Source organism: Bactrocera neohumeralis, chromosome 5 (genome assembly GCF_024586455.1).
Source record: "Bactrocera neohumeralis isolate Rockhampton chromosome 5, APGP_CSIRO_Bneo_wtdbg2-racon-allhic-juicebox.fasta_v2, whole genome shotgun sequence".
Classification (NCBI taxonomy): Eukaryota; Metazoa; Arthropoda; class Insecta; order Diptera; family Tephritidae; genus Bactrocera; species Bactrocera neohumeralis.
Window position 1 is genome coordinate 63,428,173 of NC_065922.1, and position 27,943 is coordinate 63,456,115.

Sequence of the window (27,943 nt, forward strand, 5' to 3'; positions counted from 1 at the left end):
CTTCTTGCTTAAGCAACATCTAGGTAAGCCTGCTTGATCATATCAAACGTCTCTGTCGCAGATTTACCGGGCTTCACACAGAATTTAATCGGGTACCTCTGCTCTAATGAACGCTGCATTTTCTCAGAAACACGTCGCGAGATAATGTTTGTCCTGACTCTCCAGGTGCTCGGAGACAACTAACCAATCGCTCGTTCGTTAGCTAGGAACGCCCTCTACCGAATCAGTCCTAATACTTTCCGGACAAATCCTGTATCCACCAAAATCATTCGAACGGACACGCGAGAGATGTTGAGTTCTTTGGCTATCTCTCTAATCCTTGCCTGATCAGCATACCCTTCAATTTTTTAATATTTTCATCTTTTGAAGTGGTCGAAGTTCGTCCAGACTTCAACGATCTCTCGACCGGCTTTGAAGGTTTTGTACCACTCGTAGGCTTGTGTTTTTGATAAAACTGAATCACCGTAAGCCTTTCCAACATTCGCAACGATTCCGCACACGAAATTTGGTTACAAATACAAAATTTGAGACGAATCCTTTGTGCGATATTTTTATTCATTGTAAAACACGCAACGCACTACTGAGGTGTATCGACTTAAGCAGCCGCTGTAAAAAAACTTGTTGACAGATCGCGCTAATATTTGGCATAGTAATTAATGACAGTGCTATCAACTTAACAAAATAAATTCTTTTGAAATATCATTTTCCGGGGAATTTAATTACAATTTCTGGGTGCTTTTTTGCCACAATGTATGTACATATATGTCTTCCGTACCAATATAGCTCTTCTTCTTAATTGGCGTAGACACCGCTTACGCGATTATAGCCGAGTTAACAACAGCGCGCCAGTCGTTTCTTCTCTTCGCTACGTGGCGCCAATTGGATATTCCAAGCGTAGCTAGGTCCTTCTCCACTTGGTCCTTCCAACGGAGTGGAGGTCTTCCTCTTCGAATACTTTCAGAGCTGAAGTGCTTTCGTCCATCCGGACAACATGACCTACCCAGCGTAGCCGCTGTCTTTTAATTCGCTGAACTATGTCAATGTCGTCGTATATCACGTACAGCTCATCGTTCCATCGAATGCGATATTCGCCGTGGCTAATGCGCAGAACCTTTCTCTCGAAAACTCGTAACGTCGACTCATCGGTTGCTGTCATCGTCCAAGCTTCTGCACCATATAGCAGGAGGGGAATTATGAATGACTTATAGAGTTTGACTTTTGTTCGTCGAGATAGGACTTTACTTTTCAATTGCCAACTCAGTCCGAAGTAGCACCTGTTGGCAGAGCAATCCTGCGTTGGATTTCCACGCTGACATTGTGGTGGTGTTAATACTGATTCGTAAATAGACGAAATTATCTACAACTTCAAAGTTATGACTGTCAACAGTGGCGTGAGAGCCAAGTCGGAAGTGCGACGACTGTTTGTTTGATGACAGGAGATATTTCGTCTTGCCCTCGTTCACTGCCAGACCCATTTTCTGTGCTTGCTAGGAGGATGGAGTCATGTGTAGAAGTTCACGCAAGTAAGGAAAGTTCTCTGACCGCCATTCACTTGGGAGTGGCCAGAAACGATCCTTTTACACATGGCTCAAGCAGCTCACAACTTCCGGTCTTTGACCAAGTATCCTCTGGGTAGCCTAAGAATATCCGTTCGAAGGCGAGCTAAAGTGAGAAGGCGAAACATCCCCTACATAGGGTTGTGCGCTGAGTTTGGGACCCGCCACGTAAAAAACATCCCCAATGAAAAGGAACAACAAGCCTCGGATGAGAGACCCCCCTTTTGATGACGACCATGGCAAACGAAATAAGAACTACGATTTAAGGGCATGCACCTGGAATGCCCGGTCCCTTATTTGGGAAGGTGCCGCTGCCCAGCTGGTTGATGTCCTCGCGAAAATAAAGGCTGACATCACCGCCGTCCAAGAAATGCGATGGACGGGACAATGACAAAGACGAGTAGGTCCTTGTGACATTTACTACAGTGGCCATATAAAGGAGCGTAAGTTTGGTGTTGGATTCGTGGTGGGAGAGAGACTCCGTCGCCGAGTACTATCATTCACTGCGGTGAATGAACGTCTAGCCACAATCCGCATCAAAGCGAGGTTCTTCAACATATCGCTGATTTGCGCCCACGCCCCTACGGAAGAGAAGGACGATGTGACCAAAGATGCCTTCTATGAGCGCTTGGAGCGCGCTTATGAGAGCTGCCCCCGCCACGATGTCAAAATCGTGCTTGGCGACTTTAACGCCAGGGTGGGCAAAGAAGGTATCTTTCGCGCTACGGTCGGTAAATTGAGCCTCCACGACGAAACTTCCCCAAATGGGTTGAGGCTGATTGACTTCGCCGGGGCTCGAAATATGGTTATCTGTAGTACTAGATTCCAACATAAAAAGATTCATCAAGCTACCTGGCTGTCTCCGTATCGAAAAACTCCCAACCAGATCGATCATGTTGTGATAGACGGAAGACACGTCTCCAGTGTTTTAGATGTGCGTGCGCTCTGAGGTTCTAACATCGACTCGGAGTAGTATGCATAGTTGACCTTTTTACCGAAAATATTGGTTAACGTCTGATATATATGTACATAATTGAAATTCAGATAGACTCCTTTCCTGATAATAGTATGCCTGAATGTCGAAAATTGTAAAAAACGGGTCAATAGGCCATAGCGTTATAAGCCAATTTTAATAGGAGCCTAGACACTTAAGTGCATACATATGTATGTATGCATATGTATTCTTATGTACATAAGTAAATAAAAAAGTATATACAGATAAACTGATTTTTGATCATTTTTGTATTACGTAGAACATGTTTGTTCGTGTTTACCCGTTCAGTAAGCTTACCCGTTCTGTAAGCTTTCATTTTGCCAACGTCTAGCATACATATGTATATACACACATATGTACATATAACGGGTTGTGCAAAGTGTAAACTGCATTTTGCAGCTTATTGTGCTTCTCAGAATTTTATTTCACACGTGCCCACTTGCATATAAACAGGAAGAGAGAACGCTTTAATAGAAATGTATAGTATGTAGCAACTATAATATGCATGAACTATATGTTAATCTGAAAAAAGAGAATTGCATCAGATCGAGTATAGTGTGTTTTCTACAAAGTGCAAATGTATGTTTGTATGTATGTACACATATACATATGTACATGCCATATTTGTAATATTTGCCAATGCTAATAGAAGTTCGAAGAACAGCATATTCCCAGAATCGCACTGCGACGTATTTTCAGCTTTCAGTTGCCGCTTTGGCGGCGAGAAAACTATTTCGGTTTGATGTGAGTTCGGCACAGATATGCGTTGATTATTCGATTAACTGTATTATAGTATCTATTATATTTTATAAATAATTTTGAGACAAAATATTGGTAATGTTGTTGGAAATCACAAATAAAGTGAAAAGTGTTTATTACAACAACTGTAAATCGGTGTTTTAACATTGAATTTAAAAACAAAAACCAAAAACTTTGGAAATCAACTTACCTCCTAGTGTGTATTAAAAGCTACAACAAAACAAAAAACCAAAAATTCAAGGTAAATTTTAATGAATAATCTAAAACTAAAGGTGTGGTGAAATAAGGGACATGTATGTATGTATGTATAAATTTCGAGTCATAAAAGTTAATCATACGCTCAGTACGGACGGCAGCAGAGTAAGTGTATGCTTTCAAAGCTTTCACGACGGTGCAATTTTCTGTAAGGAAAAACTATATCTAGTAAAATCACTTAATTGCAAAAAATGTGTACCGCCACAAAATTAGGTTACGCTCCTAGTATGCAGCGCGGGAATATATTTTTGTAATTATTTGGTGCGTTAATCCGATGGGTTTAAAACCAAACGCTTAGAAAGTTGAAAACTGTTTGAAAATTGTCTAACAAAAAATTAACGAAACATAAAAAATTCAAATTGAACAAGTTTACTAAAGCTATGCCACCGGTTTATTACCCAACTGTTCTGCCAGAGATTCCTGTTGAAGTCTTTATTAGTGTCTTAAGTTCCAATTGACAATTTAAAACGAAACTCTACTGTACGAGTTGCATGGTGTGTATGTGTTCGTTTCCGCGCTAATTCTATCACTGCATTGGAATTTCAGTTGCCGAGCCTTTCTGAGAGCATTTATTGGAAATATTTTTTGGAGAGTTGCCACCATTTACAAATTTGTATTTCAGTAAATTGATCGTATGAAAGATTTTTTATAATATGAGTATCAAACTAGGTTTAAGAATAGTTACATTTGAAGATAATTTTGAATTGTGGCATCTCTGTGTTAAAAAATATTTAATAACAAGAAACCCTACGAGACAGAAACTGAACAATTCAATTTATTAAACCGTTAATAAAATATAAGTTTAAGGAGGCTTACAGTAGAAAATCTTTTTCTTAACTGGCGTAGACACCGCTTACGCGGTTATAGCCGAGTTAACAACAGCGCGCCAATCGTTTCTTCTTTTAGCAATTTGGCGCCAATTCGATACACCAAGTGCAGTCAGATTCTTCTCCACCTGGTGCTTCCAACGGAGTGGAGGTCTTCCTTTTCCTCTGCTCCCCCCGGCGGGTACTGCGTCGAATAATTTCAGAGCTGGAGTGTTTGCGTCCATTCGGACAACATGACCTAGCCCCTGTCCTTTAATTCGCTGCACTATGTCAATGTCATCGTATATCTCATACAGCTCATCGCTCCATCGAATGCGATATTCGACGAGGCCAACGCGCAATCTTTCTCTCGAAAACTCGCAACATGGACTCATCAGTTATTGTCATCGTCCAAGCCTCTGCACCATATAGCAGGACGGGAGTAATGAGTGACTTATATAGTTTGATTTTTGTTGATCTAGAGAGCACTTTCCTTCTCAATTGCCTACTTGATCAAAAGTAGCACCTGTTGGCTTCGCTTCTTTGTTCAACCTGGAGAAAACAGAACTAATGGCATGGTTGGTTGTTATGGCCATCGGTATCATTGGCCATAAGCCAACAATTGTATCCTCTTATAGAATATTATACCTACTCGATGAAGTTCTGCAGCTTGGAGAAGTCTCACGATTTTGACGGAGCTTTCGGGTAGCTCAGAGTCAGTTTACACAGCCGTATTAGTTTTGCGGGGATACCAAATTCAGACATAGCGGCATAGAGGCAGCTCCTTTTCGCGCTGTCAAAAGCAGCTTTAAAATCAACGCAGAGGTGGTGTGTGTCGATTCTCATTCACAGGTATTTTCCAAGATTTGGCGCATGGTGAATATCTGGTCGGTTGTTGATATTCCAGACTTAAAGCTACACTGATAAGGTCCAATCACGCTGACGGTGGGATTAGATCTTTCACACAATACGCTCGCTAGAACCTTATATGCGATGTTTAGGAGACTTATCCCATGGTATTTGGCGCAGATTGTGGGGCTTTCTTTTTGTAGATTGGGCAGAGCACATTTAATTTCCAAACGTTGGGCATGCTTTCGTCCGACCATATTTTAGAAAGAAGCTGATACAGGGTACTTATCAGTTCTTCGCCGCCGTGTTTAAATAGCTCGGCAGACAATCCATGGGCCCCACCACTTTGTTGTTCTTCAGGCAGGTAATGGAATGGTCGGGTAGTTCGTCATGGTCGGGCAATGGAACGGGTTCGCCTTCTACTGGCGTTATGCTTTCACTGCCATTCAGCAGGCTGGAGAAGTGTTCCCTCCATAATTTTAGTATGCTCTGGGCATCGGTTACTAGATTTCTCTCCTCTGAGTATTGAAACCTTCTGTTAGTCTTCGCATTTTTTCGTAGATTTTTCGAGCATTAGCGCTGTCGGCCAGTTTGTCAAGCTCACACATTTCGGCCTCTCTCTTTTTCGGTCTGCACATGCGTCTCACTTCCCTCTTCAACTCTCGGTATATATCCCATCCCGCACTTGTTGTGGTCGATCGTAACATTGCGAAGTAGGCAGTCTGTTCTTTTGCATTTTCCGAAAACCAATTTTTCGGAACCAAGTTTCGCAATAGTGCAAACCGAGTAAAAAATCGTTCGGGTGTTTGTTGTGATTGCTGCTTTTCGACGTCAAACCTTCCTTGTGTTTGTTAACGTGTGTTTTTTCCTGCACAGAGGCTGGTGCGTATCTTGGCTGCAACAAGATAGTGGTCCGAGTCGATGTTAAGACTTCGGAGTGTACACACGTTTTAGACGACACTGAAGACGTGTATTTCGTCTATCTCTACATGATCAATCTGGTTGTTTCATCGTGGAGGCTGAACTTACCGACCGTAGTGCCAAAGATACCTTCTTTGCCCACCCTGATGTTAAAGTCGGTAAGCAAGATTTTGACTTCGTGGCGGGGGCAGCTCTTATTGGTGCGCTCCAAACGCTCACAGAAGGTATCTTTTGTTCACATCGTCCTTCTCTTTCATCGGGGCGTGGGCGCAAATCAGCGATATATTGAAGAACTTCGCTTTAATGCGGATTGTGACTAGACGTTCAGCCACCGGTGTAAATGACAGTACTCGGCAACGGAGTCTCTCTCCCACCACGAATCCCACACCAAATTTGCGCTCCTTTATATGGCGACTGTAGTAAATACAACAAGGACCTACTCGCTTCAGTCCTTGCCCCGTTCATCGCATTTCTTAGAGAGCGGTGATGTCAGCCTTCACTCTAACGAGGACATCAACCAGCTGAGCAGCGACACCTTCTCAATTAAGGGATCGGACATTCCAGGTGCATGCCCTTAATTCGTAATGCTTAACACTTTTGAAGGGGTCGTCATCAAAAGGTGGGTCTCTCATCCGAGGCTGTTTTCTTCTTTTCATTGGTAGTGTTTTTTATGTGGTGGTTTTCTGGCTATCCAGATGATACTTGGTCAAAGGTGGGAAGTCGTGAGCTGCTTGAGCCATATGTAAAAGAATCGTTTCTGGCCATGGTAGAGAATATGTAAGTATGTTTAAAATAATTGCCAATTATGTTGTTTTACATATAGAGATAGTTGTATGTCACCTGTTTGAAAACTGTTTAACAAAACTTGTGTGAGACCAATAAACGGCACAAACTGACAATATCTACTAGGGTTTATTGGACAGTTGCCACCGTTTATAAAATTTAATTTCAATAAATTTGTTCAAATAAAAAATAAAATTTCAAATTATGGATTTTAAACTAGAGAGGTTTAAGCATATCTGCAATTGAAAATATTCTTGAAATATGGCAACATTGTGAAAATGAATATAAAGAAGCTCTACATTATGAATTACTGAGGAGGTTTAAGTCGCTATAAAAGCAATAAAATTGATTACAAACAAAACAAGTTATTTATTTGCAAAATATTTTCTTTTATTTATTATCAAACTAAATAGCTGTAATCAGCCCTATAGCTGAGAATGTTAAAAAAAAATACCAACTTCTCTTTCTTCTTGAAATATTACAAAATGGGTGTCAAATGCAATAGTTTTAGAATATACTATGTATACAGTAGAACTCCAATTATCCGAACTCCGACTATCCGAATCGCCGATTATCCGAATCACAAGAGAGAAGATGTTGAAGTGGAAGTGGAAGAAGAACTTTCTGCTGATGTTGAAGTAGACGCTGGACCATCAGCTAGTGAAGCATTTGCCGGCCTCGAGACTGCTTTGAAGTGGATGGAGCGTCAGCCCGAGTGTGACCACTTGCAACTGCTCACCGTCAAGCTAATGCGTGACCTGGCTGCCCGAAAACGAATTTTTGAATTGACGAAGATGTTTAAAAAACAATGATTTTTATTTCTAAACTTGTACATAAGTGCATTTTATTTATATTTAAAACATGTGAAAATTTCATGTTTCTTTCATTTAATTCAATAAAAAAATAGTGCAATGTCAAAACGTAGCTTTAATTTTCTCCAATGGCAATTTAAAAAAAAAAACCGATTATCCGAATATTTGATTATCCGAATGGGTCCCGGTCTCCATTATTTCGGATAATTGGAGCGCGTTCTACTGTATTTCAATTGAAGTTATTGGTGAAAAGAGTTGTCGTCAATTAAAAATTTTCAGTAAAATTGCGCTGCTTAACAAATTATTGAAAAATAGAAATAGAAAAATGTTGGAAAAATAATCTGTTGAAAATTTATGTTCATTTACATTCAGAAAATAATTTTTGATTTTTATTTAGTTTGAGTGTTTTTTGTTTAAAAGTCGTAAAAGAATAATTTGTGTTTCGACTTATCAATTCGTAAATTGATAACCTAACATTATAACATTGTATTATATGATATGATAAGTTCACGAGAAATAACGTGTGAAGGAGTCAAAGTAGCAAAGATAATACGCATAAAATATACATTATAAAAATAAAAATAAAGTATGAAGTTTATTGATAATTTACTATGGTTTTTGCTATATCAGCTCGATTAAAAGTTTTGTGAGTCATTGCAAGTTTTTTATACTCTAGCAACAAAGTTGCTAAGGATAGTATTATAGTTTTGTTCACATAACGGTTGTTTGTAAGTTCTAAAACTAAAAGAGTCAGATGTAGGGTTATATATACCAAAGTGATCAGGGCGACGAGTAGAGTCGAAATCCGGATGTCTGTCTGTCTGTCCGTCAAAAATATATGTCCGTCCGTCCGTGCAAGCTGTAACTTGAGTAAAAATTGAGATATCATGATGAAACTTGGTACACGTATTTCTTGGCTCCATAAGAAGGTTAAGTTCGAAGATGGGCAAAATCGGCCCACTGTCACGCCCACAAAATGGCGGAAACCGAAAACCTATAAAGTGTCATAACTAAGCCATAAATAAAGATATTAAAGTGAAATTTGACACAAAGGATCGCATTAGGGAGGGGCATATTTGGACGTAATTTTTTTGGAAAAGTGGGCGTGGCCCCGCCCCCTACTAAGTTTTTTGTACGTATCTCGGAAACTACTACAGCTATGTCAACCAAACTCTATAGAGTCGTTTCCTTCAGGCATTTTCATATACAGTTCAAAAATGGAGAAATCGGATAATAACCACGCCCACCTCCCAAACAAAGGTTTTGTTGAAAATCACTAAAAGTGCGTTAACCGACTAACAAAAAGCGTCAGAAACACTAAATTTTGCGGAAGAAGTGGCTGAAGAAACCTGCACCCAGGCTTTTTTTAAATTGAAAATGGGAGTGGCACGCGGCGCGCCGCCCACTTATGGACTTATGAAATTCGGTATATCATATTTTCTTAACACCCTGATGACATGTACGAAATATGGGTGAAATCGGTTCACAACCACGGCTTCTTCCAATATAACGCTATTTTGAATTCCATCTGATGCCTTCTCTGTATAATACGAGTATATACATTAGGAACCAATGATGATAGCGGAATAAAACTTTACAAAAATACGGTATTTGAAAAATATGTAAATGACGTGTAATGAAATCTCGATTATCACTTTATCATGCGAGAGTATAAAATGTTCGGTGACACCCGAACTTAGCCCTTCCTTACTTGTTAATACATAATAAGTATATTATAGACCCCTTTTTCAACAATGAGAAAATTAATAGATAAATAGGAACAAACATGTTAATTTATTCTGAAAGTATTAAAATCGAAATTTAATTTTTTAAAACTTATGAATAGAAAATGAGAACTTAATAGGCATTACGTTCATTTAATTCCGGAAGAGACACCATGAAATGTTATTGTAAAATAACATCAAAAATATATGGGTAACAAACTAAACTGGAATTGGTGAAAAGTTCTTTGTGAGCACACCATTATGTTATATTGCACCATCATGATAAAAATCATGCAGATTAATCAACTCCTTGATTTTCCTAAAGGATCCTTGGTCTGGTTGTGAAGCATTAATTTAAGAGTAGTGCCACTCCAATGGCTGTAAATTTGACTCTCAGCATTAGCTGAAATTATGCGTCGTGTGAAATAAGAGTTATTGAAACTTGTTTCCACATCTATTAGAAAACTGGATACTATCATTTCTTCCATACCAAATACTAGAGATGTGAAAAAGTTTTTTCGAAGAATGCGGCATAAAGATGTTCAATTGGTTAGTTCAGGTTGTTCGCAAATAGACGCCACTTAATACACTCTAATTGGAGTTTCACCACAGTTATCGATCTTCTTCTTCTTCTTAATTGGCGTAGACACCGCTTACGCGATTATAGCCGAGTTAACAACAGCGCGCCAGTCGTTTCTTCTTTTCGCTACGTGGCGCCAGTTGGATATTCCAAGCGAAGCCAGGTCCTTCTCCACTTGGTCCTTCCAACGGAGTGGAGGTCTTCCTCTTCCTCTGCCTCCCCCGGCGGGTACTGCGTCGAATACTTTCAGAGCTGGAGTGTTTTCATCCATCCGGACAACATGACCTAGCCAGCGTAGCCGCTGTCTTTTAATTCGCTGAACTATGTCAATGTCGTCGTATATCTCGTACAGCTCATCGTTCCATCGAATGCGATATTCGCCGTGGACAATGCGCAAAGGACCATAAATCTTTCGGAGAATTTTTCTCTCGAAAACTCGTAACGTCGACTCATCGGTTGCTGTCATCGCCCAAGCCTCTGCACCATATAGCAGGACGGGAATTATGAGCGACTTATAGAGTTTAGCTTTTGTTCGTCGAAAGAGGACTTTACTTTTCAATTGCCTACTCAGTCCGAAGTAACACCTGTTGGCAAGAGCAATCCTGCGTTGGATTTCCAGGCTGACATTGTTGGTGGTGTTAATACTGGTTCCTAAATAGACGAAATTATCTACAACTTCAAAGTTATGACTGTCAACAGTGACGTGAGAGCCAAGTCGCGAGTGCGACGACTGTTTGTTTGATGACAGAAGATATTTCGTTTTGAACTCGTTCACTGCCAGACCCATTCTCTGTGGCCTTGTCCAGCGTGGATATCGATCAGATATGTATATTAATAGAGTTGAGTAGGTTTTTGGGTCTTAAAAATGCCTAGCTTTGTACATAGAAATGTACAATAATGATACAACTTTTTTATGTAAAAAGCGGGTTAAAAATTTACGAATATCTGCATTCTGAAATACTGTTACTATATGTATAATCAAATAGCGTATATAACGGAATCACGAAATTAAAAGAATAAACACGGCAACGCTAATCAGCATATTGCATATTTTCAGTGCCAAAGCATTTATTGACGCTGAGCTTACGCAGCCATGTACAACTTCGCATTGTCATTTACACACATATTTATACTATATATTGGCCCATTTGCACATAGTATGTATGTATACAAGTATATGTACATACATACATGCACTTCTGTATCTTTTTATTGTATCTCTGCAATTAGACTCGAATGCAATTAAATGTCTAATATTTATTTTAGACAAATACGTACATATAAACAAATATTTTTAAAAGCTCACAAGCAGTAGTCATTTCGTCTATTTGCTTATAGAACAACAAATGCATCTGGATGCACATACATACATATGTATGTATGTATATACTGCACACCTCCAACAGTATGGTATTTATGGTTGTCTGGTAATACTTGCAAAAAAGCGTATTTATGTATATAATCATCCGAATATGGTCCGTATGAGCTTTTAAGAACTTCTTAGAAATGATATAGCCAGACATTATGCAATGCGGAAGCGTGTTAGCTACAGTTTCTTGGAATTAGGTTTTTCGTTTATTACTCAGCTGTAGGCATATGTATGTACTTACATATGTATGTAGGTTATATCAAATCGTTTTAAATAAAATTACAAAGCGAGGATCTCGCATGCTTTCATTCCAACCTAATACAACCTCTTGGCTGGTTTTGAAACACATGCAGCAATTCGATATCAAACAGCAACAAAATTCTATGATCTACTTCTGAGAAAGAAGATAACAGTAATTACAAGAATAATTCATTTTCTCTTTATTCAAGACAATAATTTTTGCGTTCTTGTAGCCTGAATGTTTGTAATGTTTGCAGAAAAGCTTTAAGAGTTGACATGAAATGTCACTCATCTACCGTTAAATTAGATAGGGGTGTAGAAAACACATACTTATGCAAATTTAAGACACCGTTGTAAAGTTAATCGGACAGACGGAAATCAGTATACAGTGGTACCTCGACATAGCACTATGCGCTTTCAGCGCCAACTAGCAACTAGAAAATACCGCAAGACTTTTTTGACAACCTATTATTTTTACAAACAAAGCTTGGATCAGGATATTTAATTATAAAATGCACAAAATAATTATCTAAATTATTAGATCGCGTATTGTCATACATGTGAATGCTTACCTAATAATTTGTCAAAATAAAATGTTCGTTTGAATCCCAATTTAGCCCTTTCTTATTTCTTTTACTTTATTTTGAGATACTATGTACATGTTTTTAATAAATTAGTACTTTATAAAGTCTGATTTAGGTAGAAATTAGCTTTCGCGGTGTTCTCTATTAAATATCTATTGAATTATTTTAGACCGATAAGACCGCTAAGCAAGACTAAGCTCAAATTAGTCAATTAGTTTGTTAGATGAAAAAATCTTCTGAAAGCAGGCGATACCATATTTGAATTCATTTAGTTGTAGGCCTGCTGTATCGCCCTTGTTTAATTTAAAGTTCTGAGGATATCCTTTAGACAGTTAACTTTATTACTTTCGAGCCTAAAATTGTCTTGTTCAATGAGAAACGTGGCGAATTGAAAATGTTCATAGCGCACTTTTGAAAGCAGATTTGAGAAGATCCAAATGTACAATTTGGCGAATCGAAGGCAGCTACTCGCACCGGGAATTAGTTTATTTGCAAATTTCTCTTTTATGAACCTGTAAGAGCTTAGCTTACTGTTTCTTTTATACAAAAACTTTTATGACACATTGCCTGCTTAAAACTATCGCTTCGAAATTTCCCTGAATCTTGATTATGCATCACATGAAATTGCTAGCAACTTACAGTGAAACTCTTACTCATGGGTCTTGACATAACTGGTGGGAAAGTTTAAATAAATTTCTCATTCATTCCAATCTTAATGGTATAATATGTAGTTTTTTCTTCTATTTTGTTCAATAGAAGATTTACGTTTTTTAATGCAATTGTTGTTAGTGTATATTATTCGCATCTTTTTGCTGACAAGTGACTGTTAAATTTACATATTCATAGGAAACGTAAACGATTGCAAATACATCACAACAAAAAGTTCAACAAATGTCAACAATTAAAACGAATTCACGTCAATTGACGCATACAGTACATATGAAAAGATATGAATATGTGTAAAACTGCATTGGAAACATTATTCATGCGGTTGTATCCAGCGCTTAGTTGAGCGTACATAAACATATATATAGGAAAAGGCAACTGGGCTTGTATATACTGACGGGTTGACAGTCCTTGACCAGAAAAAATCGTGTACGTTTCGGTTATGCAGGCCATACTGTTATGGTAATGCCTGCGAGCTTCATTGTTCTCGATGTTTATATGGCCAGTGCGGGATTTAACAAACTGTTAACGAATGGTTACTCCAAATACTCAAACTTGTCCGACAAATCAAATGAAATACATATGTATATTGCAGATTAGGTTTAATTGGAAAACATTTGGTTGGAGTAACATTAGCGCCTTCTTATAGATATGTTATAAACTTTCCAGCAGCCTGGGGCTACAGCTAGGATTTGTTATCTCTTGTAAAAGCAGATACGCTATAAAAATTTAAAATATTGTTATACCATAAAGTGACCGTGACTTTCAACCGAAGTTGCCCAATTTTCTAACACGAAAAACGTTTTTGTCTAACATTGTTATGAAATTGTTCGAAATAAGATTGGCTCAAATTAATGAAGTATTTTGTGAAAAATATTTTTAAGCAGGGTTGCTATTTGCAATTTAAATTATAACACATTTGTTTGAAAAAGAAATTTTTTAATAAGAGTATCAAATTTAATTAAATAATTTAGTTAGTTGAAAATATTTGTCGAGAGCGTTGCTAATTTACATAGTTTAAAGAAAATTATGGTTTAAAAAGTGATGAAGATCTAGCTTGGGTATAACCAAACATTTCACACTCTTGCAACTTGCAAGATATACATAAGATACATACAGCTTGCTAGTTATATGGGGTCTAGGGCGAGTTTTCACCCGATTTTATTCTTCCTAAGCACAAATATGTACGTTTTCAATTTTTTTGCCCACAGGTGCCCCATACTACTGTGATTATCTGCGACAAATTACAGTTTTGTATCTTAATTTAGTGCTTAGTTATGGATCTTTGTAGGTTTTCGGTCAATACCGTTCCCATCTACGGCCGCGTAATTTTTTTTTTGCCAAGAAACGTGCATACTTGCTTTCATCAAGGCCAGTCGTTTCTTCTTTTCGCTACGTGGCGCCAATTGGATATTCCAAGCGAAGCCAGGTCCTTCTTCACATGGTGCTTCCAACGGAGTGGAAGTCTTCCTATTCCTCTGCTCCTCCTGGCGGGTACTACGTCGAATACTTTCAGAGGTGCCAGCGTAGCCGCTGTCTTTTAATTCGCTGCACTATGTCAATGTCATCGTGTATCTTATACAGCTCATCGTTCCATCGAATGCGTTATGCGCCGTGGCCGACGCGCAAAGAACCATAAATCTTTCGCAGAACTTTTCTCTCGAAAACTCGCAACGTCGACTCATCGGTTGCTGTCATCGTCCAAGACTCTGCACCATATAGCAGGACGGGAATTATGAGTGACTTATAGAGTTTGGTTTGTTCATCGAGAGGGGAATTTACTTCTCAATTGTCTACTCAGTCCGAAGTAGCACCTGTTGGCACGAGTTATTTTGCGTTGGATTTCCAGGCTGACATTGTTTGTGGTGTTTATACTGGTTCCAAGAGAGACGAAATTATCTACGACTTCAAAGTTATGACTGTCAACAGTGACGTGAGAGCCAAGTCGCGAATGCGACGACTGTTCGTTTGATGACAGGAGATATTTCGTCTAGCCCTCGTTCACTGCCAGACCCATTTGCTTTCCTTCCTTGTCCAGTCTGGAGAGAGCAGAAGGGAGTACCCTTGTCTGAAACGGCTCGGAGAGGTCCTTCCCGATCCTGACGGAGCTTTTCGTGTTGCTCAACGTCAGTTTACACAGCCGTATTAGTTTTGCGGGGATACCAAATTCAGACATCGCACCATAAAGGCAGCTCATTTTCGTGCTATCGAAAGCAGCTTTGAAATCGACGAAGAGGTGGTGTGTGTCGATTCTCCTTTCACGGGTCTTTTCCAAGATTTGGCGCATGGTGAATATCTGGTCGGTTGTTGATTTTCCAGACTTAAAGCTACACTGATAAGGTCCAATCAGTTTGTTGACGGTGGGTTTTAATTTTTCAACGCTCGATAGAACCTTATACGCGATGGTTAGGAAACTTATCCCACGGTAGTTGGCGCAAATTGTGGGGTTTCCCTTTTTGTAGATTGGGCAGAGCACACTTAAATTCCAATCGGTGAGCATGCTTTCGTCCAAACATACTTTACAAAGAAGCTGATGCATGGTACTTATCAGTTCTTCGCCGTCCTGTTTGAATAGCTCGGCAGACAATCCATCGGCCCCCACCGCTTTGTTGTTCTTCAGACAGCTAATGGAACGGTCGGATAATTCGTCAAATAATTCGTCAAACGCAATGGAACGGGTTCGCCTTCTCTTGGTGGATGGCAGTGAAACATCCCGCAGGCTGGAGAAGTGTTCTCTCCATAATTTTAGTATGGTCTGGGCATCGGTTACTAGATCACTTCTGAGGGTTCTACAAGAATATGCTCCGGTCTTTAAACCTTCTTTTAGTCTTCATATTGTTTCGTAGATTTTTCGAGCATTACCACTATCGGCCAGCTTGCCAAGCTCAAATGCGTCTCGCTTCCCTCTTAAACTCTCTCTTTTCAATTCCATTTTATTCTTTCCAGTATACAAATCAATAATTAATTAATATATCAGGATAAAGCTTTGCATTCCCTTAAATTATGCCACGGCATATCCGAACTTAGCCCTTCTTTACTTTTTTATAATTTGATCGATAAATAATCATAAATATTAAAAAATTTGGCTTAAGCATTTTATATTTGGAGTATATAGATTACTTGCATAAACAATTGTAAAAGTCTCCATATAGTACCCAAAGTTTGCATCGAAATATAAAAAAAACATCTTATATTGACTGATCGAACAGATTATATCATTATCATTATCATTATAATGTATGCATATACTTATGTTTATGTAAGTTTTAATCAGAACCTCTTCTCCTAATATTTAATGAATGAAGAAGCGAACGACTGATTTTTCATGTCAGAACTTCACTTGCTGGATTGACATTGTCAATCTATATTCGATCGCTACAAAAATACATTATATATAGTATGTGTACGTTTCGCTTCGTTCTAAGGCGGCTGATCAATACTGATTTTTTGATTGACTCGACTCATTGACTAATTCCAGAATATTCAAGCTTTATGCGCCTTAATCAATGCAGTAAAATTTTATAAAACGTTGATATAAATTGAGGCGCAGATAATTGTAATAAAGATAATGTAATTCGTATTTTAGCCAAAGTTCGATTGTACTTAACCGCCTCTATTGCTGCTGGAGGTTGGTTGTTGCGAGGAAACGAGTATTGCACTTAGAAAATCTGTCTAAACGTTTTATTGATATTCCAATATACTATAATATAGTATAACGATAAAATTCCAGATTGTTTTTAGAAAAATTACAAAAAAAAATAATTATTTTGAAAATTTATATATTTTTGAAATAAAATTATATTATCGAAATACTTATTATATGTATATGTAAAGACTACGTATATACTATGTACATAATTATATTCTTGCAACTAGTTGCTACAGAGTATTATAGTTTTGTTCACCTAACGGTTGTACGATATAGATATAGGGTTATATATACATATGTATGTATATAAATAAATGATCAGTATGACGAGAAAAGTTGAAATCCGGTTGACTGTCTGTCTGTCCGTCAGTCAGTCCTTGCAAGCTGTAACTTGAGTAAAAATTGAAATATCTTGATGAAACTTGGTATGCAGGTTCCTCAGTACAAAAAAAAACTTCGAGTTCGTAGATGGGCGTAAGTGGACTATTGCCACGCCCACAAATCGCCATTAACCGAAAACCTTAAAAGTGCCATAACTAAGCACTAAATTAAGATATAAAATTGTACAGGGGATCGCAGTGAGCGTGGGCCCGCCCTCTAATATGTTTAATGTGCATATCTCTTAGACTACCAAAGCTACAATAACCAAATTCGCTCAGCATTAATACTACAAAAACTCCAACCTATGGTGTGAAAATCGAAATCGGCTGAAAACCCGGTTCACTCCAAATATTACGACACTGTTAAAAACTACTAAAAGAGCGATAAATCAATAACTAAATTTTACTATGGGCGTGGCACCGCCTACTTTTTGGTGAAATCCAATATCTCAGGATCCGACTGACTGATTTCGACAAAATTGATTGAACCCGGTCAATATTTCCCTTAGCCATCATATACCTAATATTAAGATTTTCGAACTTCCTGGTGACTTTATGCTGCATATATCGGCCAATATTTGAGTTATCTCAATAAAAATTACAGAGCGTGTTTTACTCATAACAGTGTATCTTTGTGCTTAAAATAGGTTAATTTAGGCAAAAAAACAACCTATATAACTAATATCTGAATTATATACAGCAACTTTATTCTATATGATTAGTGTTTTCATTTGCATGTTTAGTATGTGGAATTGGGAAAAATAATTTGCTACTCTGGATACTACCACGACTGCCATATATTAAGGGTGGGCCAAACGTTTTAAATTTGAATATATTTTCGAATTCGAAACGTCAAATCAAACAACAGATATTCAGTAAAAAGTTTAAAATTTACGAAATGGGTCGCTATTCACTAGAAGAAAACTGGGAAATATTGAAAATTTGAAAGTTTGACCGAGAATGGTCAATTTTACCGAAAAATCATCTTTTCGGATGAGGCTCATTTCCACCTCAAACGCTACACTCAATCTTTTACTCCCTATCTTCGAAAATATAATCAGCAAAAGAGGTGAACGGAATGTCCTCCAAAAGCTGCGAGTTACTCCATTGAATATTGGTGAGGAGCTGAAGAGATTTTAAATGTTACGCCAACCATCCAGAAACAATTCAAGATCTAAATTACGAGCTTCAATTTGCTGTAAAATAATGCCATTGTCTTTTACCATCGAAAACCCTCCAAAATTGGGTGGATCTGATAAGCTACTGTAAACTCAGCCGTGGTGGTCATTTGTCCAAAATTGTTTTCCACAAAAAAATTTCATAAAACAACCTTTTAAATAAATGTTAGACCTTTGAAAAATATCAAGCCGTTTTTCTTTATTGACTTTTTAAATTTAAAATTTTATATGGCCCACCCGTTATATACACATGTATGTATGTATGTATAATAATTTTCGTTTTTCTAACAAACCCTTATGTTACTGTCAGTATAGGAGTTATATAGGTATAGTATATGTAGTATATATAAAATTGCTTAGATTTCGTTCCTCAGGTTAACGTTTTACACCATAAAGTATTTCCCTGGCTTTGATTCTTGTAAGTTGCAAGAGTATAATATGTTCGGTCGCACCCGAACTTAGTGCTTCCTTACTTGTTTTCATATGTATTTTTTAACAAAATTCGCAAAAAAAGAATAATCAACATATACTGTCAAAAAAGTCTTGCGGTATATGCGCTAGTTGGCGCTGAAAGCGCGTAGTTCTAGTTTTATTCGTCGCATCGGGTCATGCTATATCTGTTTGTAAAGCTCATTTTACGCGCTAACACGTGCTTGATTGATTGCCGTTTCTTTTAAGTCGGTCGTGAGTTATAGCGTCACAAACATGGAGCAAAATAAAGAGAAAATACGGCATATTTTACAGTACTACTACGATAAAGGCAAAAATGCATCTCAATAAAGTTTATGGACGCGATACAGTTTCCATTTCCACCGCACAACGATGGTTTCAACGTTTTCGTTCTGGTGTAGAGGTGGTCGAAGATGCGCCACGCTCTGGAAGGCCTGTCGTCGAAAATTGCGATAAAATCGCTGAATTGGTCGAAAGAGACCGGCATAGTAGCAGCCGTAGCATCGGTCAATAGCTGGGCATGAGTCATCAAACCGTTATAAATCATTTGAAGAAGCTTGGTGTCACTTAGAAGCTCGATGTATGGGTGCCACACGAATTGACGCAAAAAAACATCTTTGACCGTATCGACGCATGCGAATCGCTTCTGAATCGCAACAAAATCGACCCATTTTTGAAGCGTATGGTGACTGGCGATGAAAAGTGGGTCACTTACGATAACGTAAGGCGCAAACGGTCGTGGTCGAAAAGCGGTGAAGCGTCCCAGACGGTGGCCAAGCCTGGATTGACGGCCAGGAAGGTTCTTCTGTGTGTATGGTGGGATTGGCAGAGAATAATCCACTATGAGCTGCTCCCCTATGGCCAAACGCTCAATTCGGACCTGTACTGCCAACAACTGGACCGCTTGAAGGCAGCACTCATGCAGAAGAGGACATCTTTGATCAACAGAGGCCGTTTTTCCATCAGGACAACGCCAACACACATCTTTAGTGACGCGCCAGAAGCTCCGGGAGCTCGGATGGGAGGTTCTTTTGCATCCACCGTATAGTCCGGATCTCGCACCAAGTGATTACCACCTGTTTCTGTCCATGGCGAACGCGCTTGGTAGTCTGAAGTTGGCCACAAAAGAGTCCAGTGAAAATTGGCTCTCCGAGTTTTTTGCCAATAGGGAAGCGAGCTTCTATGAGAGGGGCATTATGAAGTTGACATCTCGTTGGGAACGTGTCATCGAACAAAACGGCGCATATTTGACTTGAATCGCATTATTGTAACCAATTTTATGAACAATTGAAAATTCAATAAAAATACCGCAAGACTTTTTTGGTAACCTAATATTATTCAAATCGGAGCTAGCAAATTGCGACCTTTAAGCTCAAGGGTCAAAAATTTAATAAAATAATGGTTTAGAAGAAGAAATTTGATCACATCGACCTGTTTGTTTTTGTTTTGAAAGTAAGCTTTAATTTCAAAAATTGCTTAGTTGTTTGTGTACATACACACATTAAAATATTATGAAATTCCATAGAACAAATAAGAGAAAATACCACTCTCCTACAAAGCTCTCTCAAATAGCTACACACCCACATACATACATACATACATACTATTCAAGTATTGTTAGATATGAGGGCGTTTAAAAATACAATTTTTCTAATGCCGAAAGTCGCACCCAGCCCATTTCCTTGCATTACTTCAAACGTAAACAATTTGAGAGTCGCTGCGCAAAAGTGCATTCAAGGCTAATTTTATATAAATATATATATTTATATTGAAACAGATAAACACTAGATACATACGTAGGAATTCTGTAGAAATTCATATTTTCAGCGATTAGCGCCAGCCATAAAAACAAGCAGACAGAGCGCCAGATACGCCGCGTGCAGCTTTACTCTCAAAACCTCAAAAGCTTTATGCACACTATACGGCCCAAACGAGTGCAATAATCAGCTGATTGGCTGCCATACAACCATATGAGCGCGTCTATATGTTTGGCGTTCGCATGTGCCTCCACTAACATTGGCACTGATTCTCTCTTAGCCGACCTTGGTTGTGGCGCTCAGAAAGTTCTGCTACTAGCATGAGTATATTTATTGCCGCCGTTAGAACTGACTTACGATTCAACACGTACATAGTATGTAGTTATGTATGTGTATATATTCATGCTCACAACGTATTTGTATGTGAAAGATTTTCAAAATGACATCAGACTACCTTCAATATTATGGCCACGCTGGTTAGAACTTCTGCTTGGAAAATAGTTCAGTGCGCTTCCGAGTGTAGTGCCGGTTAGTTGTGCCGTACTTCGGCAATTCGCCTACAAAGAAGTTAAATAAAATACTTTTGTAGTGACTGAATATTTAAAAAGTGTTCATTCCAAAAACGTTTACCAAAGTGTACACACATATAAATATATTAGAAAATAGTACAATCGTTGTTTATTTATACTTTGAAGTAACTGGTTCATTGTTGAAAGCGTGCAATTTTTTCATTTCACGTCGCGAGACTGATTCATATGCATTTCTTTTTTTTGTCGTGAGTTTCTTACACATCACACATACATACGCCCTATATTGTGATTTTTATCGCTTTGTCAGACTGACGTATTAATATTACAAAAACAAAGTACAAACGAAGTAATAAATAAAAAACAAAACTGGTGTCGGTGACGCGCAATAATTGCTGAATTGGCTTGAATTGTAAATAAAAGCTAATATTGTGCTTAAAGTATATGGAATTTAAGTAGTGAATTTGTGAAATATTGTATATAGAGCAAAATAAATATTATTTAATTGAGCAGAATTGACAGAAGTGTTGGAAAACACAGAAAAAGGTAACTAGGATATTGATACTACTGCAAAAGTTAGCAGATACATACATATGTATGTAAATGGTACACATGTATGTATTTATTTGAAATTTTGTTAAAAAAATAATTAAAACTTATTAATGGCCAAAAAAGTGGCTGCACCGAAGCTATAATACTCGTATTCCTCACAAATGGGTGTAAAAAGATCTTTATCCTGCTTTTAATCGGTCAGTGTGTATTAGTGAACAATAATAAGTGCTAATTTTTATAAAGATATCTCTTCAAATGCAAAAGTTTTCCATACAAGGACTAGATTTTGATCGATCAGCTTGTATGGCAGCAATGTGCTATAATGATCCGATCTGAAAAAAATACATCGGAGATTTTTTGTTGCCTTAGATTATTTCCATGCGAACAACATACATACATATTTGCTCCTTCAGTTTGTAGTGCAGCTATGCTATAGTGATACAAAATCGTCACTTCCGACAAACGAGCAGCTTCATGAGGAGAAAAGGACGTGTGCAAAATTTCAGATCGGTAACTTAAAAACTGAAGGACACTAAATCGACTCAGCTCATCATTTATTGTATGTATATATATATATATTTTCTATGGTCTTCGACGGTTCTTTGGATGTGTTACAAACTTCGTGGCAAGCATGATATACCCTTTTTAAGGAATAACGAAAAGGAATGTTCTTTTTATTATTGGGAAACTAAAATAAACTAAAATTTTTTTTAACCCAACTTATGAAAAAAGTTTATCTACAGAAAATTTAAATTTGTAGTCTATACACTTAGTGCATATTTTTAGTATAATATAGTATTATAGGTTTATTTTATTTATTCGTTTTTTCTTCTTCACTCGAGACCATTTATACTAGGCAAAATTTATTGAGCATTTTTTTAGACAGAATAGATTTCCGATTAGAATATCCGATTATATCTGCCGTGACAAATAAATATTAGTTCCGAGTTTCACTATATTGATATTCACTAATATAGGATTAAAAATATTCCTAAAGTTCTTTCTTTGTGTAAGAGGTATGCAAGATTTTGACTTTCTGTATGCTTAGGTCATCTAATATATGTAAAGTCGGAATGGGGTTAGAGCATAAAGCCGACGTGGGTTATTCAGATTGCTGGAGTGTTTTGAGCAATGGCAATTTCGTCATAAATGTGGGTACAAATTGGACTTCATCCTTTATCGTAATTTTATTAGTATTGAAGAATACAGTTATAAAGGATATTATTGTCATGTTTTAGTTTCACATTGACTTACCTAGTGGTGAGTTGAAATGCGCATTGAATTTGTCTGGGAAAGCAAGTAGTAAATGATGCACCTATGTATACTGAATGAGATAGGGACAATCCCTCCTGAGCTCGGAGTTTTCAGGAGAGCGCGTGCTTTAGAACAAAGTGTTACAGAGTTTTTCCTCCCATAATTCACTACAATTATCATCCGGTTTACGATTTTCTCTCTACGGCCCTGTATGTATGCAGACGAAGCAAATATTTTTGTACGAGTATGAGTAAATTTGTTGGTTTTCAAAAAGTATAGTACTTCACGTATTTTAATGTAAGACCAGTTTAATACGATTAATTTTTCCCTGAACAGGGTAAGTAAGTTTGATATAAAGGCCTAGAAGTTACGTGAGAATCTGAGTGGATTTTGCCGTATCCGTGTGTTTGTAGTCCCTCAATTTTTGAGATATCGTTCTGAATTTTAGCACACGTTTTCTAATCCACAAGAAATTGCTCATTATCATATCATATAGCTGCCATACAATCTGAACGATCGAAATCAAGTGCTTGTAACCATATAAAACTCTTTTATTTGACGACTAAAATCAAGTTATTATATGGAAATTTGTTTGTAAATGGTGTGCTATCTTCGGTGAGGATGGAGCCATGTGTAGAAGTTCACCGAAGTCAGGAAAATTCTTTGAGCGCCTTTCACTTGGGCGTAAACATTTTTTCACGACATAATTCCGTTAAGTTATCTCTAGCATCTAGAAAGTTAAGATCATAAGAAGTAGAATAACTCCCTCCATTTCAACATTGCCTGCTATAAAAATAAGAAAATAAGCTATAAACCAGCGCAATAATAAATAATATTACTGACCTCTTCAAATTTTGCCATGTCATGCATGATCAAAATTATCGCGATATGATTATTATTATGTCTCAAAATGGCTAATTAGATAGGAAATGAGTAATTCCTTCAAATTCGGCCTCACGCCAGATATCGCTAAAAACGATTTTTTATAAAACTGAACTACTGCTACTTTTAGTTTGAACATGTGACACATATGTATGTTCAGTATCCCCAGTGGCGTAGCTAGGGGGGCCGAAGGGGGCCGTCGCCCCGGGCGCAACGTCTTGGGAGGCGGCAAAACGATCTTCGCTGTTTTTTAGTATTCAGAAAAATACTTCCACAAATTTTTTTACAAAATTTATTATAAAAGATAAAGAGTTGTACACTCATAATGTAATAATCTGAATAACAATGAAAAATATTAATTTTTACTCGAATACTCTTCAGTCTTTGAATTTGTCTTACTTATATCTTTTGGCTTATATCTTTCTTAAAAATAGTGATAGAACTTAAAGATGCACTTTTCTAGCTTTGTCTAGCGACGTGTCACTCTCACAGTTACCCTATGCTTTGAATGTAACAAATACTTTTATTTCTCCAAATTTTCAAAAATGGTATTTAAAAACTCCAATTCGGGCAAAAATTCCTGCAAATTGTGGAAATGGGTTTTTTCTATGGCTTTTAATAAGATGTCTTGTAAATTTATTATCAGTTTCCTCAAAAACCGTATTGTGAAAATTTTGGAACTTCAGAATTTGCGTGGCTTCTAGTAGTTCCTAAATTTTAAATACTTAATATCGAAGATAATTCATTTACTCAAATGATAATATAGGCAAATCATTATAAGAAAATGGAGAGAGCTAGGAGAAACAATTGCTGCGTTTTCGAAGCCGGATGGTTTAACCAACAAATATAAAAAAGTGATTTAAAAAGGAAGAGAATGAAGGAAAATTTGTATTATCATCTCATGAAAAAGAAAATAAGGAAAGTTCCGATGAATTCGAAATCGAAGAGAATTTAAGAGACGCATTTAAAGTATTCGTAACATAAGACGACAAGGAAGAGTGTAATAGAGATGTTACCGATTTAGATATTATTAAAAATATTTTGGATGCTGCTTATGTTCAGAACCAACAGAAAGAAGGTAATTCTCCAAAGGCTCCGTCAGTTCTCGAAGTTTTAAAATACATAGAAGAACTTCACACATGTTTTTATTCAGAATTAGGGAAGATGGTATTTCATAATGTTTCACGCAACTGGACGAGTTCTTCGGTTATTTGAACCAAAAATTGTGCAATAATTTTGTAGTGCAATTATCCGGGGGATACTGTTGTTATTCATTTAATTATGTTTTTATTACAAGCGAGTTATAAACTTGCGAATATTTCATTTTGTCGAATTAGTACTTATTTAAGCCTCGCCACGCGGGTATAGTCTTAGTGTTTGTGGTCTGAAACGGTGGTGTGTTTGTATGTGCAAAGGTTTGTGTGTGAAAATTAGTTCTTATCCGATCAATGACCATGTGAATAGAAGTTATATATATGTATGTACATAAATATTTATACCCTGAACAGGGTATATTAAGTTTTTCACGAAGTTTGTAACACCCAGCAGGAAGCGTCGGAGACCTATAAAGTATATACATATATAAATGATCAGTATGTTGAGCTGAGTCGATTTAGCCATGTCCGTCTGTCGGTATATATACGAACTAGTCCCTCAGTTTTTAAGATATCCTTTTGAAATTTTGCAAACGTCATTTTCTCTTCAAGAAGCTGCTCATTTGTCGGAACTGCCGATATCGGACCACTATAACATATATGTAGCTGCCATACAAACTGAACGATCGGAAAAAAGTTCTTGTATGGAAAACTTTTGCATTTGACAAGATATATTCACGAAATTTGGTATAGATTATTTTCTAAAGCAACAATGTAATCTCCGAAGAAATTGTTCAGATCGGATTACTATGGCATATAGCTTCCATACAAACTGAACACATAGTTACTAAAAGAAATGCACCTGTGAAGGCTATATTAGCTTCGGTGCAGCCGAAGTTAACGTTTTTTCTTGTTTTAACGAGAGAATAGAAGCGTGTTAGACATGTGTGCAAACATGCATGTATGTAGCTACATACATATACATATATGTATATAAATGTTGCAAGTATGCGATGATATCGCATAATAATTAATTGAAATTTTATTATTCCCTCATCAGTGGCGTAGCTACAACTTCGGGCGCCCGGGGCCAAGGATGTTCTGCCGCCCCCCTTTATCTACCTACCTACAAGTTTCATGAGGTGGTTCGAACAAAAGTGAATTTTTACAAAATATCTTCGATATTAAGTATATAAAATTTAGGAACTAGAAGCCACGCAAATTCTGAAGTTCCAAAATTCTCACAATACGGTTTTTGAGAAAATTGATAGTAAATTTACAAGACATCTTATTAAAAGCCATAGAAAAAACCCATTTTCGCCCTATATCTTGTACACTTTTGACACAATTTGCAGGAATTTCTGCCCGAATTGGAGTTTTTAAATACCATTTTTGAAAATTTGGAGAAATAAAAGTATTTGTTGAAGTATTTTTCAGAATATTAAACAACAGCGAAAATCGTTTTGCCGCCCCAAGACGTTGCGCCCGGGGCGACGGCCCCCTTCGCCCCTCCCTAGCTACGCCACTGTCCTTCATGCAATATTTATGTACATATGTATGTACTAATTCACATATATGTGTGTACGAGTACATATGTACAATTAATAAATAAATATATGCATGTTCTATACAATATAGATTACAGCGAAAACTACACATTTTGAAGTGTTTATGTGATAGCATGAAAAAAATTGATTTGAAGTGGTGAAATGTAAAAAATAACAAATTAATTTTTCTTTAATTAAATTTAATTTAATTTAATATTTAATAATTTAATTTTAATTAATTAGAACATAATTTCCATATAAATATAAAACATAAAATATTTTACAAAGCCGATGATTTACTTTTCCTTTAATTTTTACTTTTGCTGACATTTGGTTTTTCGAAAACATTTATTTTGTGGCAAAAGCATTACAAATTTTTACTTTCGAACCCCAACTTTAATGCAGTATTGATTAGAAGTGCAATACATTCATTTAGTTTCCGAAAAATCCAAATTGTTCGAACTGCCAAAGACGCCAAGGAATAATCCAAAAAGCGCCAATTTCTTAAGGTTATGTTTATTATACTATCATTTACTTTTATGCTAACAAAAGGTTAAAACACCCACAATGTAAATTATATGAAAATTATTAAATAATAAATTAAAAAATAAGTATTATATTTTATAAAACTTATGTCGGCTGACAATTCATTTAAGCTGCTTCATACTGGTGCTTATTTCTCGTTATTTAAATATAAAGTTATTCACAAACACAAATGCCGTTATGCTCAATCCGCTTTAGTTTTCCTACTGGGTATTTTTTGATACACGCAAGTTACACATGCCTTTGCATATCTTTATTATTTTGTACTAGCACATTAGGGTGGTAATTTAAGTTTTTAAGGGTGCTTTGTGTGACTTAAAACCCACTGCATGCGCTTTTTTGCACTGCGTTTAATTTTTTTTATTGAAATAAACAGAAATACTTATGCATTAGGGTGTTGAGACGTATTTTGACTCTATGAAGTAAAGAAACCCGTCATGAGAAGTTCTCAATTGATAATTCAAGATGTCAGATATTTTGAATTCAAAGTTTGTCGTAAGTTTTTTTTGACGTTTGAGGTGATAGAGCACAAGTTGGCGATATTAGTTTTTTCTTATAGCTATACAGGTCGTGCCGTCAGTCTTTAAGTTTAATTCTGCGTAGCAAAGTGTTCGCGTGATATATGTTTAGTGCTTCGGGAAGACTTGACAGTAGACGGCTATCCTCGAGCAACAGCAAAGCGTTACGTCGTGAAAGCTTGACATTTGAGAGTCCTCTATTACAATATCAAGACTTACGCCACATGTAAGAGTAAAAGTTCCACCAGCAGTTACATACATATGTACAAGCGTTAGTTTAAAGCGTTAATTATGTACATTTGTACAAGTAGTGACTCCACATATTTAAATATAGACTGTATATTCAATTTCAATCAGATAAACCACATATTCTTGCTGAATAGTATGGATGGTGACCATCTGCGGTATGACAAAGCTGCGCCTCTTAATGTAGGCCACCATGGTAACATGAAAGTTTCCTATCATTGTTGTTCCATCAACGTTTTCTTATGATTTATGAGAGAGTTTTGACGAAAAAGTACCAAGTTAAAAGTAATGCTTTTTAAGACACTTAAAATGGTAATAATTGTGGGATTCCATTTTTCTGTAGTGCTATTATTCAAAGGGTTCAGGTTTTTGTTGTTTCGAATTGGAACTTAGAAGGCAATTCGAGGCGCGAAGTTATCATAAAATAATCTATTGCAATCCCTATAATATTACAGCGCCAAAATTATT

At 37.0% G+C, this 27,943-nt stretch overlaps 1 protein-coding gene across 3 annotated transcripts in view; it reads left to right on the forward strand.

The window, feature by feature from the left end:
• Nucleotides 1-3,255: 3,255 nt before the first annotated feature.
• LOC126759148 (phospholipid-transporting ATPase ABCA3) overlaps nt 3,256-27,943 on the forward strand; it is a 50,764-nt gene continuing 26,076 nt past the window's right edge. For 2 of the 3 annotated variants that reach the window (XM_050473806.1, XM_050473808.1), the window contains exon 1: nt 3,256-3,550. The gene's annotated coding sequence lies outside the window, so the exon portion shown is untranslated. Of the gene's footprint in view, nt 3,551-20,821; nt 21,386-27,943 lie in introns of those variants that run through there. The other variant, XM_050473807.1, reaches the window with a different exon arrangement.